This window comes from Delphinus delphis, chromosome 2, assembly GCF_949987515.2.
Source record: "Delphinus delphis chromosome 2, mDelDel1.2, whole genome shotgun sequence".
NCBI classification, from domain to species: Eukaryota; Metazoa; Chordata; class Mammalia; order Artiodactyla; family Delphinidae; genus Delphinus; species Delphinus delphis.
In genome coordinates this window covers 72,316,764-72,332,831 of record NC_082684.1, presented here as the reverse complement: position 1 = coordinate 72,332,831, position 16,068 = coordinate 72,316,764, and the positions used below count along the sequence as shown (strand labels likewise).

The following is a 16,068-nucleotide window of genomic DNA, read 5'->3' as shown; positions in this document are numbered from 1 at the left end:
ATGTGCAAATCTTCAACTTCTTGGTGTCTTCATGACCTGAAGTCCTGAACAAGGCCTGAGTCAAGGCAGACTCAATTATTTTTTGTTGAGTCAATGAATGAGGATAATACGTTGAGGGGCAACACATGGGAGCAGATATTGTTTCAATACGATGATAACATTGATGATGACATTAGTGATATTAGCTACCATTTCTAAGCATCTAGAAGGTGCCAAGCAATGTCTTAGGAAGTCTGTACGTACCATCGCGATCCATCTTGATGCACAAAACCCTAGGCAGTAGGTTACTTACAAATAAAGAATGTGAAAGTCAGAGGGGTAAAGTGGCTTGCCCAAGGTCAAACAACAAATAAACAGTGGAACTGGGATTTGAAAACAAGTCTCTGACTCTAAAATCCATGCCCGAGGCCATACATCAAACTGTCTCCTCTAAACCGCTAAAAAAATCAGAGGTGTCTAATTGAGTCCCTGGCTTCCTCTGAAAGTTTGTTTCTAACCATTGCCAAGTGAGAGTTTCTTTCTCAGAAATATTTTAGAATGCTAACCTCACTGTTTGGAAGATTGGATTGTACATAGATACAGCATCAAGGCAGGTGTGGCTTGGAAGGGTGCTAGTCAGCTCCCCCCTCCTCAAATAATTCCCATCAGCTCTCCTCTAGATACCCTGAACACTTACATTAATATGTACATACTTACATCTAAATTAAACCAGAGTACTTGTAAATGAACATCGTCTCCAGACTTCTGCTCTAGCTGCATTTGTCCTTTCGCCAGACTGATGGCCCAAGCCCCTCCTGTAGAGAAATTTGGGAGTTGCTGCTGATTGTACAGGCTCTAAGGATGCCTTCACGTCCAGTTCTGGCTGAAAAATCAAATTCTATAGAAAAAGCACAGAGATATAAAACACTAACGTTTATAGCTTCTGCCTGATGTTGATTATATACATTTGATTTCACTCTCCTCTCACCCTCCACAGATAACATTCTGTCTGAATCTACCATGGACGTATTCAAGTTATTAGGACTGTAGGCTCTCGTTTACATTCTTGACTATTTGAAAACCTAAGAAACATTCTGAAGTTGTTTACTGAAAAACTGCTTACCATTTGCTTATCTCCCTACCATGGGATATATGCAAGGAGAAGTTTAACTCATTTATCTTCTCCCTCTGATTGCATCTTACCATCTGTGGTGCATCCAGGAGGACCAGAGAGGCCTGCATCTGTAATGACTGTACTTTAATATTCTGGATGCTCTATAGATACCAAAAGATTTGAGAGGAAACTGAAGCCTAGGGAGATATATGGGTAAATTCAGCTCGGTTACCTTCCTTTAGGTGACTTTACTGAAGTAGAACATCCTAAAGTTTGCAGGTTTATACGTGATATCTTTTAAAATAGCTCTAGACGTATGGCTGGCTCTGTTCAAAAAATGGAACGTCAAAGGTGACTCAGCCCAGCTGAAGCAAGGAAAGTTTAATTCAGAACATAATTTGCTTTCCTTTATTTGCACACCGCAGTTCTGGGGAATAAAAGCCATTATGGAATCAAAGGACAATTTGCTTTTTTGCTGTGGTGGTTGTTCTGCACTGAATCTTTAAAGGCTTTTTTAAAAGAACATAAAGAGATGAATGATACTAGATTCAGTGCAGCTTAAAACTAAGTACCTTGAGCTCTTTTCCATGATAAACAGAAACCAATCTTGGCTCTCTGCCCCCAAGCACAGTTCTGTGTGTACTCAGTGAGACAGATCTTTTCCTTGCCTGGGGGGAAGGGAGTCCAGGCAGGCGCGGGTAGTGATTCTCAGAGAAATGGGAATTTTAAAAGATATTTAATTATAAATGTTTCCCTCTCCCCACAAAGTGAAGTCTCTCATTGCCTCTTCGGTCTCTCTGTTTCCAAACACTGAAGGGAAATTTTGAGCCTGTCAGAGAAGCCTCTGGGCCTTTCTATGCATCTTGTGGGGTAGGGGAAATATTGGGGTGGAGAGATCAGGAGAAACTACACTTCTACCAAAAAATAATAATAAAAGAGAAGATCTGATAGAGTGAGGGAGACCGTGGAGATTCCAAGAGCCAAATAAAATGTGCTCTATAAGAGTTTTTGTAGGATGTGGATTATAAAATGTGGACACCGAGATTGTGGGGGCAGCGACAGAGTATGAGGATTTGATATGAATTATGCATTAAATCTCTTGGACCTTCTTGAAGAAATATCAGTAAAAGGTGGGATTGCTTTTAATTACTTTTTGATGGCTGAGCTATTTCTCTGAATGTGACACTGCACAAAGAATAGACAATGTCAGGCCCCAGCTTATAATAGGAATTAAAGAAGAAACTAAATCTAAATCCAGGAGGGCAAAAGTGAGTTCTGTCTCTATAGCCCTTCTTGAATCAGGGATGCTGCATGTGGTCTTAGGTCCTCCGTGAAGCCTTGGCCATGGAGTCCCCAGGAAGAACATTGACCTGGAGCATGGTAAGAACCTTCACAAAATTATCTGTGCAAACATTTACCTCTGCAGTATAGGGCAGGACTTCACTGCTGGCCACTGGATAGCAGGATTGTGACTACCATTACGAGACTACCTGCTATAGTTAAGGACAAAGGACAAGGACAATTAATGATGTGCTGAGGATCTACCAAGGGCTCAGCACTGGAGTGAAACTAAGAATAGTGTAAAGCACAGGTACAACCACCCAAGAGGCTTACCATCGGGCTAGGGAATTATGATCACATACAGAGCACAACTGGAGACTAAACAGAACTGGAAGAGTCGAGAAAGCTACATTCAGTGGCAGCTCAGTAGAGGTTTCTCATCCACTCCAGATCCAGGTATGAAGTGTGTCCTGGCACAGAGGCTGCAATCCCTTGGGGGGGTTCACCCATTGCCATGGGTTGGCATGATGGTCACATCAGAATGGGAGACTGACTTTTCAACCATTGGTCAGGGCGCCACATTTTCATTCTGCCCAGGACACCAAAAATTATGTAGTTGATCCTGAAGATGAGTAATGCTTATATCATAGACATGGAAGAAGGGAATGGATTGCAGGCAGGGAGAATGGGACTGGAATGGTGGAGATGCCTCTTCCTTCTATATTTATGAAGACTCATAAGTGCTTTCTCAGCTCCAGACAGGAGACAGCCCCCCCAAAAAATGTTTTCCACATAATTACACCCTTTATTGAGTCCAGAACCCACTTATGATTCTATTCACCCTTGCATTATTCTACTAGAAAGGCTAGAAAGTTAAAATAGCTTCCCACTCTACCTTGCTGCCAGAGGCAGGCTTGTGACACAGTTCTGGCCAATGAGATATCATCATATTTTCCTCCTCAAATCAAAAGGCAAAACCTCATGAGGCTTAGCTCTCCCCCTTCTGCTGGCCAGGAATGCCAATATAAAGTGAAAATTCCATTCTTCAATCCTGAGATAGGTAATATAAGGGTTAATAAATGCACAATAAGGATGGAGGAGCTGAGGATGGAAAGAGCTTTAGCTCCTAATGGCATCACTGAACCGTCATGGCAGTCCTGAATTTCCCATCTTTAACCTCCTGCTTCATGAGAAAAAAAAAAAAAAACCTGTTTAAGCCATGGTAGTAGAATTATCTATTATTTACTGTTAAATGGATTAGTAACTAATATACCTTTCAATTCAACAGGAATGCCATTTTTCATTCCCTTGCTCATGTCACTGACCTCTTTCCATAGGGGCAAAATATAGCTTATGTTTCCTTCTGAAACCCACAGTGTCTTCCTAAATATGGAGCAAAACCTCCATTTTTCAGAGGTGATGCATTAATACCCGAAGTCTCATATTGATTGCCAGATGCTTCCAAAGGTATGTCCCATTGCCTCTAAAATTATAAAACCGTATTTAGCTCCAAATTAGTACTAGACCCTTTCAAAGTCAAGCTTGTATGCTAGGTAAATAGTAAAATAATTACTACATATTTTTGTATTTTCACATTAAAGTGGTGATAAACCATGGGTAGAATGTTTCAATTTATGACTGAATCTATGTGATTTTAAAACAGCTGGTTGACAGATAAAAAAATATTCAAACTACTTCTTTGAGTCAATGTAAGCAAAAATCAAGTTAATTATTTTCTAAAGTTTTTCCCCATTCTAGCATTTTGACCATACCAAATATACTGGCAATATGCCAAAATTATTCTTTTAATTTGTATTCTACTTATTTCAGATGTTTTTGAAACATATTATTGTTTTATGAGATATTATAAGATATTATAGTATTTGTTTATAGATTAACAAATCTGTCTGATCTGTCTCAGTTAGGATGCATTTAGCTGCCAGAACAAGATACCCAAATTACAGTGTTTTGAACCACTGCTTAAGTGCATGCATTGTTTACTTACTAAGAATTTTGTAGGCTGGCAATTTCAGGGTTGTTTTGGCAGTTCAACAATGTGGTAAAGGACACTGGCTTTTTCCACTGCTCTAATTTTTCATTCTCCATGTGTTTTTTCTTATCCTCATGTTTGTCACCTCATGGTCACATAATGGCTACCATAACTCCAGGCATGTCATCTTCACCCAGTAGCATCCAAGATGGAAGATAAGGAGAGGAGGGCTAAAAAAGACATTCTCACTATAACACCCTCTTTGATTAGGGAGGAAATTAATTCCCTCAGCAAACTTCCTCTTTAGGAAATCATCCCAGAACAAACTCTGTAAGGGCTAAGAGAAGAAAAGTAGTGCCATTATTGGCCTAGACCAATCATGACACATTCCTTTGGGTGAGGCCCATTGCTATATGGATTCTGGTAACAAAGGAAACATTCTCAAGGGCAAGTAGCCAGTGACAAAGCTACAGAACCAGCTATGAACCCTCATCTCCTGACCACTGGAAAGTCATTCATTATCCTCCACCATACTCTTATATCCTCACTAGAAGTTAAATATCAACAATAAATTACCAGATAAGCCTATAATCTTGTTTTTTTAATAACAGACATAGCATTCACCTTAGCCATGGCAACTCTAAAAGATTTTGGATGATTACGAAATGCAAAACCATATAAAAAAACTGTATTTTCTCTCATTCATTCATTCATTCAATAAAATTTTACTAACTAGCTACTATGTGCCAAACTCTGTACTAGGTAGTTAATATTCATCAGGGAAAAAACAAACAAACACGACAGACAAAGAGCCCTGCCCTTATGGACATATATACACTACCAAACGTAAGGTAGATAGCTAGTGGGAAGCAGCCGCATAGCACAGGGATATCAGCTCGGTGCTTTGTGACCGCCTGGAGGGGTGGGATAGGGAGGGTGGGAAGGAGGGAGACGCAAGAGGGAAGAGATATGGGGACATATGTATATGTATAACTGATTCACTTTGTTATAAAGCAGAAACTAACACACCATTGTAAAGCAATTATACTCCAATAATAAAAAAAAAAGTTTAGATCAAAAAAAAAAAAAAAAGAGCCCTGCCCTTGAGTTACTAGGGGGAGGAACATACAATAAATCATAAACATTAACTAGTATTAAGCCCCTTTCTGTGGAGGATTTTACTTCCTACATTGCTGACCTCAGGTTTGGCCATATTACTTGTTTTAGCTAATGAAATGCCAGAAGCTTCTGCCGTCTCTCTTTTCTCTCTACCAGGAGAAAGGCAATTCAGCATGGAATATTCAGAATGGAGAAGACACTGAAGCACGGCCTCTATCAATCTATGCAAATAAAAGTTGGAATTGTAAGTCACTGCGGTCTTTTGTTACCATAGTGCATGATAGAAGTATGGTACGCTAAGTTGACCAGTACTGTAATTAATATAGTATACAGACCCTGATAAGTACTGTGGGAAAAAGGGAAAATGTAGAACAGAGTGCAGAGGGTCAATAGTAAGATAGGGGTGTGTTCGGATAGCAGTGTTAAATAGGATAGTCAGGTAAACTCTACCGAGGAGATGAGATTTGAATTTGCATTCTGGAATAAAGTGACTGAATTTTGCCAAGAGGATATCTGGAGGAGCACCAGCTAGAGGAAAGACCCTCAGGTGAGAAGATGCTAAGAATATTTGGGGACCTCCATGGCTGGAGCAAGTATAAAAGGCAGGGAATATCAGGAGATGAGTTCAGAGGGGTAGTGGGGCCAGATGGAGTGGGGTTTAGGAGATTGAATAAGGATTTTGGCTATTACTCTGAGCTAACTAGGGAGCCATTGCAGGGTTTCTAATAGAGGAAGGAAGGGTGCTAACTTAAATTTTAAAAATATCAGTTGGCTGCTGTATTGAACATACACTGCTGCGGGACAAAGGTAGAGCATGGAGACCAGTTAAGAGGCTATTTGAGGAATCCAGGTTAGATATGATGGTTACTTGAAGCAGAGAGGTAGCCAACGAAGCTGTAGATATGTTAAGGTTCTCAATAAATTTTGATTCTCAATAAATTTTGAAGGTAGAAAAAACAGGATGTAGTAATGGACTGGGTGTTGGGTGAAGAGAAGACTCCTTTGACAAAATGAAGTGTGCTCCCTTACAAACTCTCAGGCTTTCTAGTGGATAGACCATTCAGCACTGTCATTCCTGCTGACCATTTGGTGTACTCACCAGTTGTGCCTGCTGGGCCTGTGAGATACACAATCCCACCAGATCATCAGTCATCAGTGTTGATGGTCACAATGGCTTGTGAAATATAAAGGGAAATCAGAAATGGACTAGTCCTATCTAGAAAAGATTCTGAGCATTCTTGCTACTGTGGTTTTATCACATATTATTATACGTCATGTAGTGTATGGCATAAATCTAAAACAGTTTATTATCTTATAACAATTTCATAATAGTTTTCAACAAAGTTTTTTGGTTTGGCTAAACTATAAAAAACAGTAAATTCATGTTTAATGATAACAAAAAGTACTGAGTTTTCATGTCTCAAGGAAGTTGTTGATAAATATGCAAACTTTACGAACTCTCCTTGATATTTACCATCTTCCATTGTGGTATTAATGATACCATAGGTCACATGAAAAGCAAAACACAAAAACCTAATGATGAAGCATCAGTGAGGTTTTTTTTAAGAAGACGGTCCCCCCAAATTATTTTATAGTTGCACCTGCCAAATGTAGGTTAATAGATTACTAAATGAAGAAGGACTTTTCATTTGGATCAATGCTCATTGTTTTAAATTACTTTTGCTCATCTTCCATTTCAAGTTTTCTTGTGATCCAATAGTTGAAGAGCTTTGTGAATAATTAAGTGATTCTGGTGCTATATGAGTTCCATCAGATTCTTCAAATAGAAAATCAGTTAATTTTCTAATGGTTTGATTACTTTATTCATCTAGTTCAAATTAAAGCTTTTAAAATTTCACTCCTTTGTCGGTGAAATTTCAAATATTATTTCAAATGACACTTGGTTAGGTGCAACAATAAAGGTAAAATTGCTTGTTTTGTAGTGAAAATTTGAATGCAAATTTTGGGGAATACAGTATCATAATTATAATAAAAAGAACAATGTTCTTACTAATTAAGATCTTTGTGTAGTAGAAATATATTGGAATTGATTGTGGAACATAAATAACTCAGAATTAAGTCCAAATTTGTGGTGATATATTACAAATGAAAATGGAAGTTGTCAAAATTTACAAATAGTATATACGCACACACACACACACACACAACCACACAACATATATACACACACACAGGAAAATAAAGCTACAAAGCTGATGTTTCATTAAAAAAAAACAACAACAAATAAACTTTAGCAAGACAGTGTTGAGTTACTATTGTGCTCTACATGGCAATGAAATTTTTCAGAGTGAGTTTTCTAAATGTTGATTGACTTTCATTCAAATCAGTTGGAAATCTTTACTTGAAGTATTCAGCAATGAGAAAACCTAAAACAAAACAAAACTCAAGCTACTAAAGACTGTAATAAATTATAGCTAATTATTAAAACTAAAGCCTGAAAACAGAAAGACTTCCAAATTTATTTCTATAAAACAGAGATAACAGAAAAATATAAGTGATAACAGGTCAAATGATGTACATGATTTCATTCTGAAATTTAACAACTGCACTTTGCAATATCCCAAGTGTGGAAAAGTCCTTTTCATAGATCTCCTATTTTTAATTGGATATACGTATATTCTGACCAATGGAATAAAGTTGCAAAGTCCGATGGTTTTGCAGCATCTAAATTTGATGAAACAGTCACAGGAATCATATGTAGAGAAAATTATTTGACAAAATTTTTAAAGTAAAAATACTTATTAAAGAAAGGTTCTCTTGATGGAGGCAAAAAGGAAGAACTTGTGGCATATTTGAAATGAACTATGTATGTACTTTAATTAAAAAAATTAGAATTGAGGTGTCCTCCTTTTAGCAGAATTTTCTCTGAGCTTCCTAGATACCTCAGCACTAATAGTATTTTTCTCATTTAAAAATATTATAGTGTACAGAGAAGAATCCATTGAATGTATCAGCAATTCAAAAATTACTATTTTGTATTTTTTAAAATATAAGAATGTATGTAAATTTTATTTTAGAAAAATATTATTTTTGAAAGTAGTTTTGAATGTTTTCTAGATCCATAATAAGATCAAATTGTTGAAAAAGACCTACTTCAAAAATTACATAATTTCAATTATTTTTCAATTTTGTTTTCTCTCCCAAATGTATTCCGGTTTGGATGATAGATTTTTAAAGCCACTCTAGACAAAGGCAACATGAAGGATTTTGCCAGAGCAGCTAGAGGGATGGATTTGCCATTAATTGGGATGGTGAAGGAGGTGGGTAAAGCAGTTTTCCAGAGTAGAAAAGATGAGGGGTTCAATTTTGGACATGTTCGTTTTAGACATCCATGTAGATGTTAGGTTGACAGTCAGATATATGTCTAATCCTGATAAAGATGTGTGGGCAGAAGATAAAATTTTGAGAGCCATTAGCATATAAATTATTATGTTTCCCTGTGAATAGACACAGATTCATCCTGTCCCAGTTTGCCTGTACCTTTGTAATATGACTTTGTTCTCCTTCCATCAAGGAGTGAAATCTATTTTCCCATCTTTTATTTGTGCATAGATTTTGTGACTTGCTTTGACCGACAGATTGTGGCAGAAGGGATAATATGACTTCAGAGGTTAAGTCTATATGGGTCTTTGAGCTTTCCCTTTCATTCTCTTAGAACACTGCCCTGAAACTGCCATGTAAGGAAGCCCATCTGACCTGTGGGACGATATGAGGCAAAAAGGAGGAGAACCAAGGCACCCCAGCTGAACACCCCAGAACCAACTGCCAAACCTACATACAAGGTAATCATGGACCTTTCAGCCTACTTTCCAGCTGAACACAGCTACATGAGTGAGCCAAGTGTCACCAGGAGAATAACCATTCAGTCAACCCACAGAACCATGAAAGATAATAAATTGTTGTTTTTTACAGCACCAACTTTGGGAGTGATTGGTTACAGAGCAGTAGGTAACTGACAGAATATTTAAACAACCTGATTCATTAAAATTGTCAAAAGAATGATGGATAAGAAAGGGATAAGGATCAAGAACTAAGTCCTGGGAACTCTAATATTAATTACTATAGCCAGTATCTATATTGTACTAACACATATTAATATTACATGCATATTATATTGAAATTTGGCTATATCATTGGAAAAATATATTTGCTGTTAAAGATAGGTATGGAAATGATTCTCTAGAATTCCAAAAAATGATAAGCAATGTGATGATTTACAGTGACAATATAACCCTGTGTTTGTATCTGTTGCAAACCCTAATGTGTTTGCAAGTGGGAAAACATGGCAGGTTTACTGTTGAAATTAGTATGTATATCTCAAATATCACAATGACTGATGCCACAGTATGTAAACTAAAGCTCTATAGTAGGCAACCAAGGATATATTGACAAAAGAGGAGATGTGGCTCATGCCATAATGAAATTTGCAATCTAGTGGTGGATAAAGACAATTAAATGAGCAATTACAATGTGAAGGGAAGTACAACTTGCTATGTGACAACATACACAGACCACCTCAGCCTCAGACTTGGGGAAGACGAAGGTCAGAAACATTTTCTGAATAAAATAAGGTCTCAAGTGTGACTTGGAGAATATACGAATGCTAACCAATCAAAGTCACAAGATGTGAAATCTCAAAGGTTAGAGAAGGAAAGAGATCCCTATATGTTCTAAGACTTAAGATGTGGTGCATAGTGTCGGGGGAGGGGGAAAGGTTGGGCATGGGAACACTGAGGAAGGTGTGACTAGAGGTGGGAATCAAAAGGCAGCCTTCTGCATTTTATTAATGATGCTACAAATTAAGACTTCATCCTAGATTTAGAGTTACAGACTCAGTGTATTGGTAGGGACAAAAGCTAGAATACAGTAGATGCAGGAATGAGTGGGAAGAAAAGAATAACCACATAAATGGTCAACACTTGCAAAGTCTGTATCTATGAAAGAAGGACGATAAAGTAGGTGGTGGCTAGAGAATAATGTGATATCAAGAAGAGGTTTTTTAAACTTAGGCGAGCATGTTTGGTACTGATGGAAAAGGAAGCCAAAAATGATGGTAGAGTTGAAGATACGGAGAAAGAATCCTCCCTGATTCGTAGAGTGAGAATGCTGAAAGGTGAGAAAGAAGGCGATCAAGAGCACAGGTGGAGAAATTAGCATTAGACAGTTAATTCATACACTGAAAGGACAGAGTCGAGGAGAGGGTAAGTGTGGGTGCAAATAAGCTGCTTTGGTTGCATAAATTTGAGAAACTTGTTAGTAGGCTTCTATTTTCTCCTTGAAGTAGGAGGCTAGGACATATGCTGAGGGGTGAGAAGCAAACTGGCAGGAACAGAGGTTTAAGGAGAATGGAGAAGGTTGGAAATAGCTGTTGCAAAGAAATAGGGGTGAGGACTAATTAGGAAATCAGTGGCAGCCCAGCTGAATTTGGATATCATGAATTTAGAGTAGCATCAATCTGCTGAGTTTATCCCCATTAGTGCTCAGCAATAGGGGTATAAACTCAAAGAAGATAGGTAGTTAAATTCAGTCAGATTAGCTTTTCACAGGTTGTTGTTCTGGAAGGACAATGGAGCCATATGACACACATATTTCAATTATAAGGCAGGTTAGGATAAATGTTACATGAATGATATAAACAATCATGTCTGTAAGTATAGGGAGAAGAGGCAAGTCAGTACTGGCTACATTTGTTAAAGAGAACTGTAAGCATTTCCTAAGATAGAGGGGAAACGTCAGGGTATTCAAGGGGAGGGAAATTCATAGGTGATGGCTTGGGTGTAAAGAGAACACAGTGCTCTCAGAGACAAAAGAGTTGCAGAAATGGTAGGTCCTTAGTGAGAAGTGTTGTGAACTGTATTAGACAGGTAGGTATGCCTAAGTCTGGAAAGTGTGTGTGTGTGTGTAAATTTGGAGCCATTAGGAACCTTGAAACAAAGCAATGATGCATTATGGGCAGGAGTGGTGAATGAAGAACACACACGCATGCACGTGCACATAAACTCATATGCCTTTATCAACATCACTACTGAAGTAGACCCTGATACTTTAATTTGGTTAACAATAAATGGATACCTAGGAGTATGATAAAAAGTATGATATTCATGTAGCTTATAATATTTTAATTATAAAGGTAATTAAAAAAAATATTTATCTATTTATTTGGTTGTGCCGGGCCTTAGTTGCGGCAGGTGGGCTCCTTAGTTGTGGCACATGGGCTCCTTAGTTGTGGCATGCAAACTCTTAATTGTGGCATGCATGTGGGATCCAGTTCCCTGACCAGGGATCGGACCCGGGCTCCCTGCATTGGGAGTGTGGAGTCCTATCCACTGTACCACCAGGGAAGTCCCTATAAAGGTATTTTTGAAAATTCAATATATTGTTCAGATTCTATAAAAACCCTATTTCTTTCATTCTTTCAACAAACGTTAAGTACCAAGTACTGTTCTAGATGCTAAGATTACAACATGGAACAAAACAGAATGAGGAAAAAGCCCTGTTCTCAGTGAGTTCATTTTTTATTGGGAAAGTCAGACAATAAAAACTAATTAGATAAAATATATGGTATGCAATGGTATGGTTGGTAAGTTCTTCAGAAAAATAAATAAATAAAGATTGAAGGGAAATGGGAAGTTCTAGGGCTTGGGGGATGTTCTACAATTTTAAATTGAGTGGTCAGCAAAAGCCTCACTGTGGAGCTGACATTTGAAAGAAGCTGAAAGGTGTATGAAAAAAGCCATGAAGCAATCTGAGGTGATTGTAAGGACATTGGCTTTTATTCTGAGTGAAAGGGCAGGTCATTAGTGGGTTTTGAGCAGAGGAGGGAACATGATCTGACCTAAGTTTTAAAAGAATCACTTTAGCAGCTGTACAGAGCATAGAGTGGGAGGGCCAGAGTAGAACTGGTGACATAAGTAATTAAGACTATTACAGACATTGAAGAGAGCACTGATGATGCCATATACCCTCAGTAGTGCCCCACTGTTGTGGTGGCAACCTGTTGGAATATGGACATATTCTGAAGGTAAGGCCAACAAGATTTGCTGAGGGAATGGATATAAGGTATGTAGCAAAGAGTGAAATCGAATATAACTCCCAAATTTTTTACCTGAGCCAAGGGATAGATTTACCATTTACTAAGATGCGGAAGACTGTAGATTGGAGATGAAGATCAGAAGTTTAGTTTTGGGCCCATAAAATCTGAGAAGCTTATTAGACATCCAAGTGGTGGTATTTAAAGAACAGCCGGATATATAAACCTGGAGTTAAAGCACAAGTCCAGGGTGGAAATACAATTTTGGAAGTGTCTGTCTTACAGATGAGTATAGATAGATCACAAAAAACCCTGAGGACTGGGCTCCAGAGCCCTGAAAAGTTTCGTGGGAGACTGAAGAATATGTTGGTGAGGTAAGAAGTTCCAAAGAAGACAGTGGCATTTTAAAGCCATGTTACAAAAGTCTTTCAAAGAAAAAGGAATGATCAACTCTGTCAAATGCTACTGAGAGGTGATATTAGATGGGGTCCAAGAGTTAACCATTGGATTTAGCAACATGGGGGTTAACTGGTAAATATGACCAGAGCATATCAGGTGGAGAGGAAGACTTATTGGTATGGATTCAACAGAAGATAAAGGAAGAACAATGGGAGACAACCCATGTAGATACTTCTTTTGAGGAGTCTTGCTATATAGGATAAAACTGAAGCATTAGCTTGAGGGGGACTTAAGATTAGGAGATATTTTTAAATTAGAGATAAATTTCAGCACTTTTGAATGCTGATGGAAAGTGATCTGGTAAAGGGAGAAAAAGTGATGACTCAAAAGGCAAGTATGGAGTTGCTGTTGTGATGTCTTTCAGTAAGGAAGAGGGAATGGGACCTAGTGGACAAGGGTAGGAGTTGCACTCAGACAAAAGCATGGATACTTCATCCATAATACGAGGCAAGCAGGAAGAGCATAGAGATAAAGATGTGGGTATGTGATAAAGGTGGTAGTAGGAAATTGTGGAAATTTCTCCTTGATTGTCTCAATTTTTTCAGTGAAATAAGAAGTGATTTATAAATTTTAAAATCATAGTGGTAGATTGAATATAATCATATATCTGGAAAGTACCAAGGTTCCATTTGAAGTTAGTCATCATGAATTAAAAAGTTAGATCAACTAATAAATCATGTATATTTTTGTACACATTACCTTGTATTAATTTAAGAATAGAAATGTCTGGGATTTAGGTTCAAGAAAGGTTGGGGTTGTTTCAGGTGAATGTGATGAAGCCAGAGGTGCCAAAGGGAGTTGAAGGTGCATGCTGGAAAGTGAAGACATTTGCCTTAGGTCTTAAGAGAGATAGGGAAAAAACAAGGTAGGTGAGGGACAACAAAAAGGTTGTAGGATTATTGAACTGTAGGTCCTGGTGGGACAGGAAAATTTTATTATTGGATTTAGAGTTACTGAGCTTTTCCTGAACTATCAACAAGTTAGCCAATCAGTCAAAGACTGTAATTTTTGAATTCAAGTGTATAAAAGTGAATTGTATTGATCTAATCACAAGAGAATCTTAAGTTGAGTCAACTTCTAGTCATCCAGAATTCCTTCCTCCTACAAACAGGAATATGGAAAGAATGCCCCAATTTTGTTATGAACTGGAAAATACTACCTCCTAAATATAGGTAATATCACATAAATTGAAGAGGGCATGGTTTGCCACAAATATTCTCAAAGTTCAGCAATTTCCGTTTCTTAAATATTTGTAAATACTATCTATTAAACACAAATTACTGTTTTCATCTTTTTTTTAATTTGATCCCTTATCAACACTTCTAACTTTCCACCCTTTATAGATAGTACACATATGCATTTTATATGTTTTCAGAATGCAGGAACCCCATCTATCCTTGACAAGATAAGAGCAAAAGTTAAACATAAACTTTTGGATGATTACATCATAATGAGGGAGCCTAGGAAATGTACAAGGGTGATACTTTTTATTCTATACTCACAATGGTACAAACGTATGTCCTCCTGGAACTGACATACAGAATCAAGCAATTCTGAGGCACAGTAGTCTTTTCTTTGGGATGAACATATGGTAAAAATTCTGTGAAAAAAATACAGGAATTGCAAGGCTGTTTTCCAGCAATTTTGCAGAAAAATAGATATGAAAACAAGAGACATTCTCTTTGGTACTGAACATTGGCTTTCTCTTGCTATGATTGGCATACCAAGATAAAACATTTCTACCATTCCCTCTGTATCATTTAACACCTACTTGAGGACCCATGAATAAAAATAAGAAATAAATATAAATGCTGAATCCATAATTGATTGTGAGACCCCTATCCTGGTGATAAAGCCTCTAGTGTTTATATATATTGTCACGGATTCTCAAATCGAAGACAGCAGAGGATGCCAAGTTGAAGAGCTAAAGGATGGAATTATGCTATTATAACTTCTCATCTATCAAACTAAAGCACCTGGTACTTGTAGAAGTCCCTAGAAGTGAAGCTGTTAGAGGTAGTTTCTCACACCTCATTTTCCTATTCATATTTCTATTTCACCCTGTTTTTATGCAGACATACTCACGTTCTCAGTCATAAATCTTGGGCATAACTTCAGAAGGGATTATGTCCAAAAGGTAACATTTTTCACAAAAGTTGCAAATAAGCTGAATTCAGATATAGGGTAAGCTTCATATATAGGGTAAGCTGTAGGCACACATGTCAGCAGGCATAGTTTATTTTCAGTGACCACTCCCCAAAGAAACTTTGTACTTTAAATGACTAAAATATTCAGACATAATATATGTAACAGTTTTCAGCAATTGGAAAATAGGCAGGCAGTATGTGATCCCTGAAGGAAGGGAAATAAGTGAGGTGCATTCTATCATTGTTTCAGCTTATTGCATAAAAGCAGGTTTTAGGTCACAGATTGGGGGTAGGAAAAAGGGACCTGGTCTTACTGGGTAGAAGGGATAGAGTTCAGAGTTCAAGGAGGCCAAGCAGCTGGAATTCACAAAGCAGAATACCAGAGAGAAGAGAGCTATGTAGAGAGAGAGACCAAACTCTAGAGATCTGTAGAGGATTCCCTTGTACCTTCAGCTGAATATTCATCAACACATCCACAGGAGGAAACTAGTAAGGCTGGAGAAAAAACTACCAAAAAGGAGCAGGTCGAGCAAATCGCAGAGACCCCAGAGAACTGGAAACAGTTTGATTTTCAAACAGTAGTGTGGAAAGACCTCTCAATATACAGAGAATTGAACAGAGTCCTCAAAATGGTAATGTCTCAGTAAAAGCCCAAATTAGTCTTATTACTAAGTCTTAAATTACTAAGGGCTCTCTGGATCTGCCTAACAAAGACCGAAAGCAAACCTTGAAAGGATCAAATTGTTTCCAAACAACTTAACAACATCCTAGCACAAAGCCCCAACAGATTTAAAAGAATAAAAGAAACCCATCATTCCAAAAACCAAAATTCATAATATTTGACATCTAATCAAAATAAGGAGCAAACCAATCAATAGTGACAGACCTAGAAATGACATGAATAATTTAATCCGTAGGGAAGTATATG

At 37.7% G+C, this 16,068-nt stretch overlaps 1 long non-coding RNA gene across 1 annotated transcript; it reads right to left on the bottom strand.

Moving 5' to 3' along the window:
* Nucleotides 1-782: 782 nt before the first annotated feature.
* On the bottom strand, nucleotides 783-14,567 carry LOC132419593 (uncharacterized). The gene is made up of 3 exons (XR_009518214.1): nucleotides 14,496-14,567; nucleotides 6,583-6,657; nucleotides 783-877 (listed from the first exon to the last, which is right to left on the bottom strand). It is a non-coding gene; the product is annotated as an uncharacterized lncRNA (long non-coding RNA).
* Nucleotides 14,568-16,068: the final 1,501 nt, after the last annotated feature.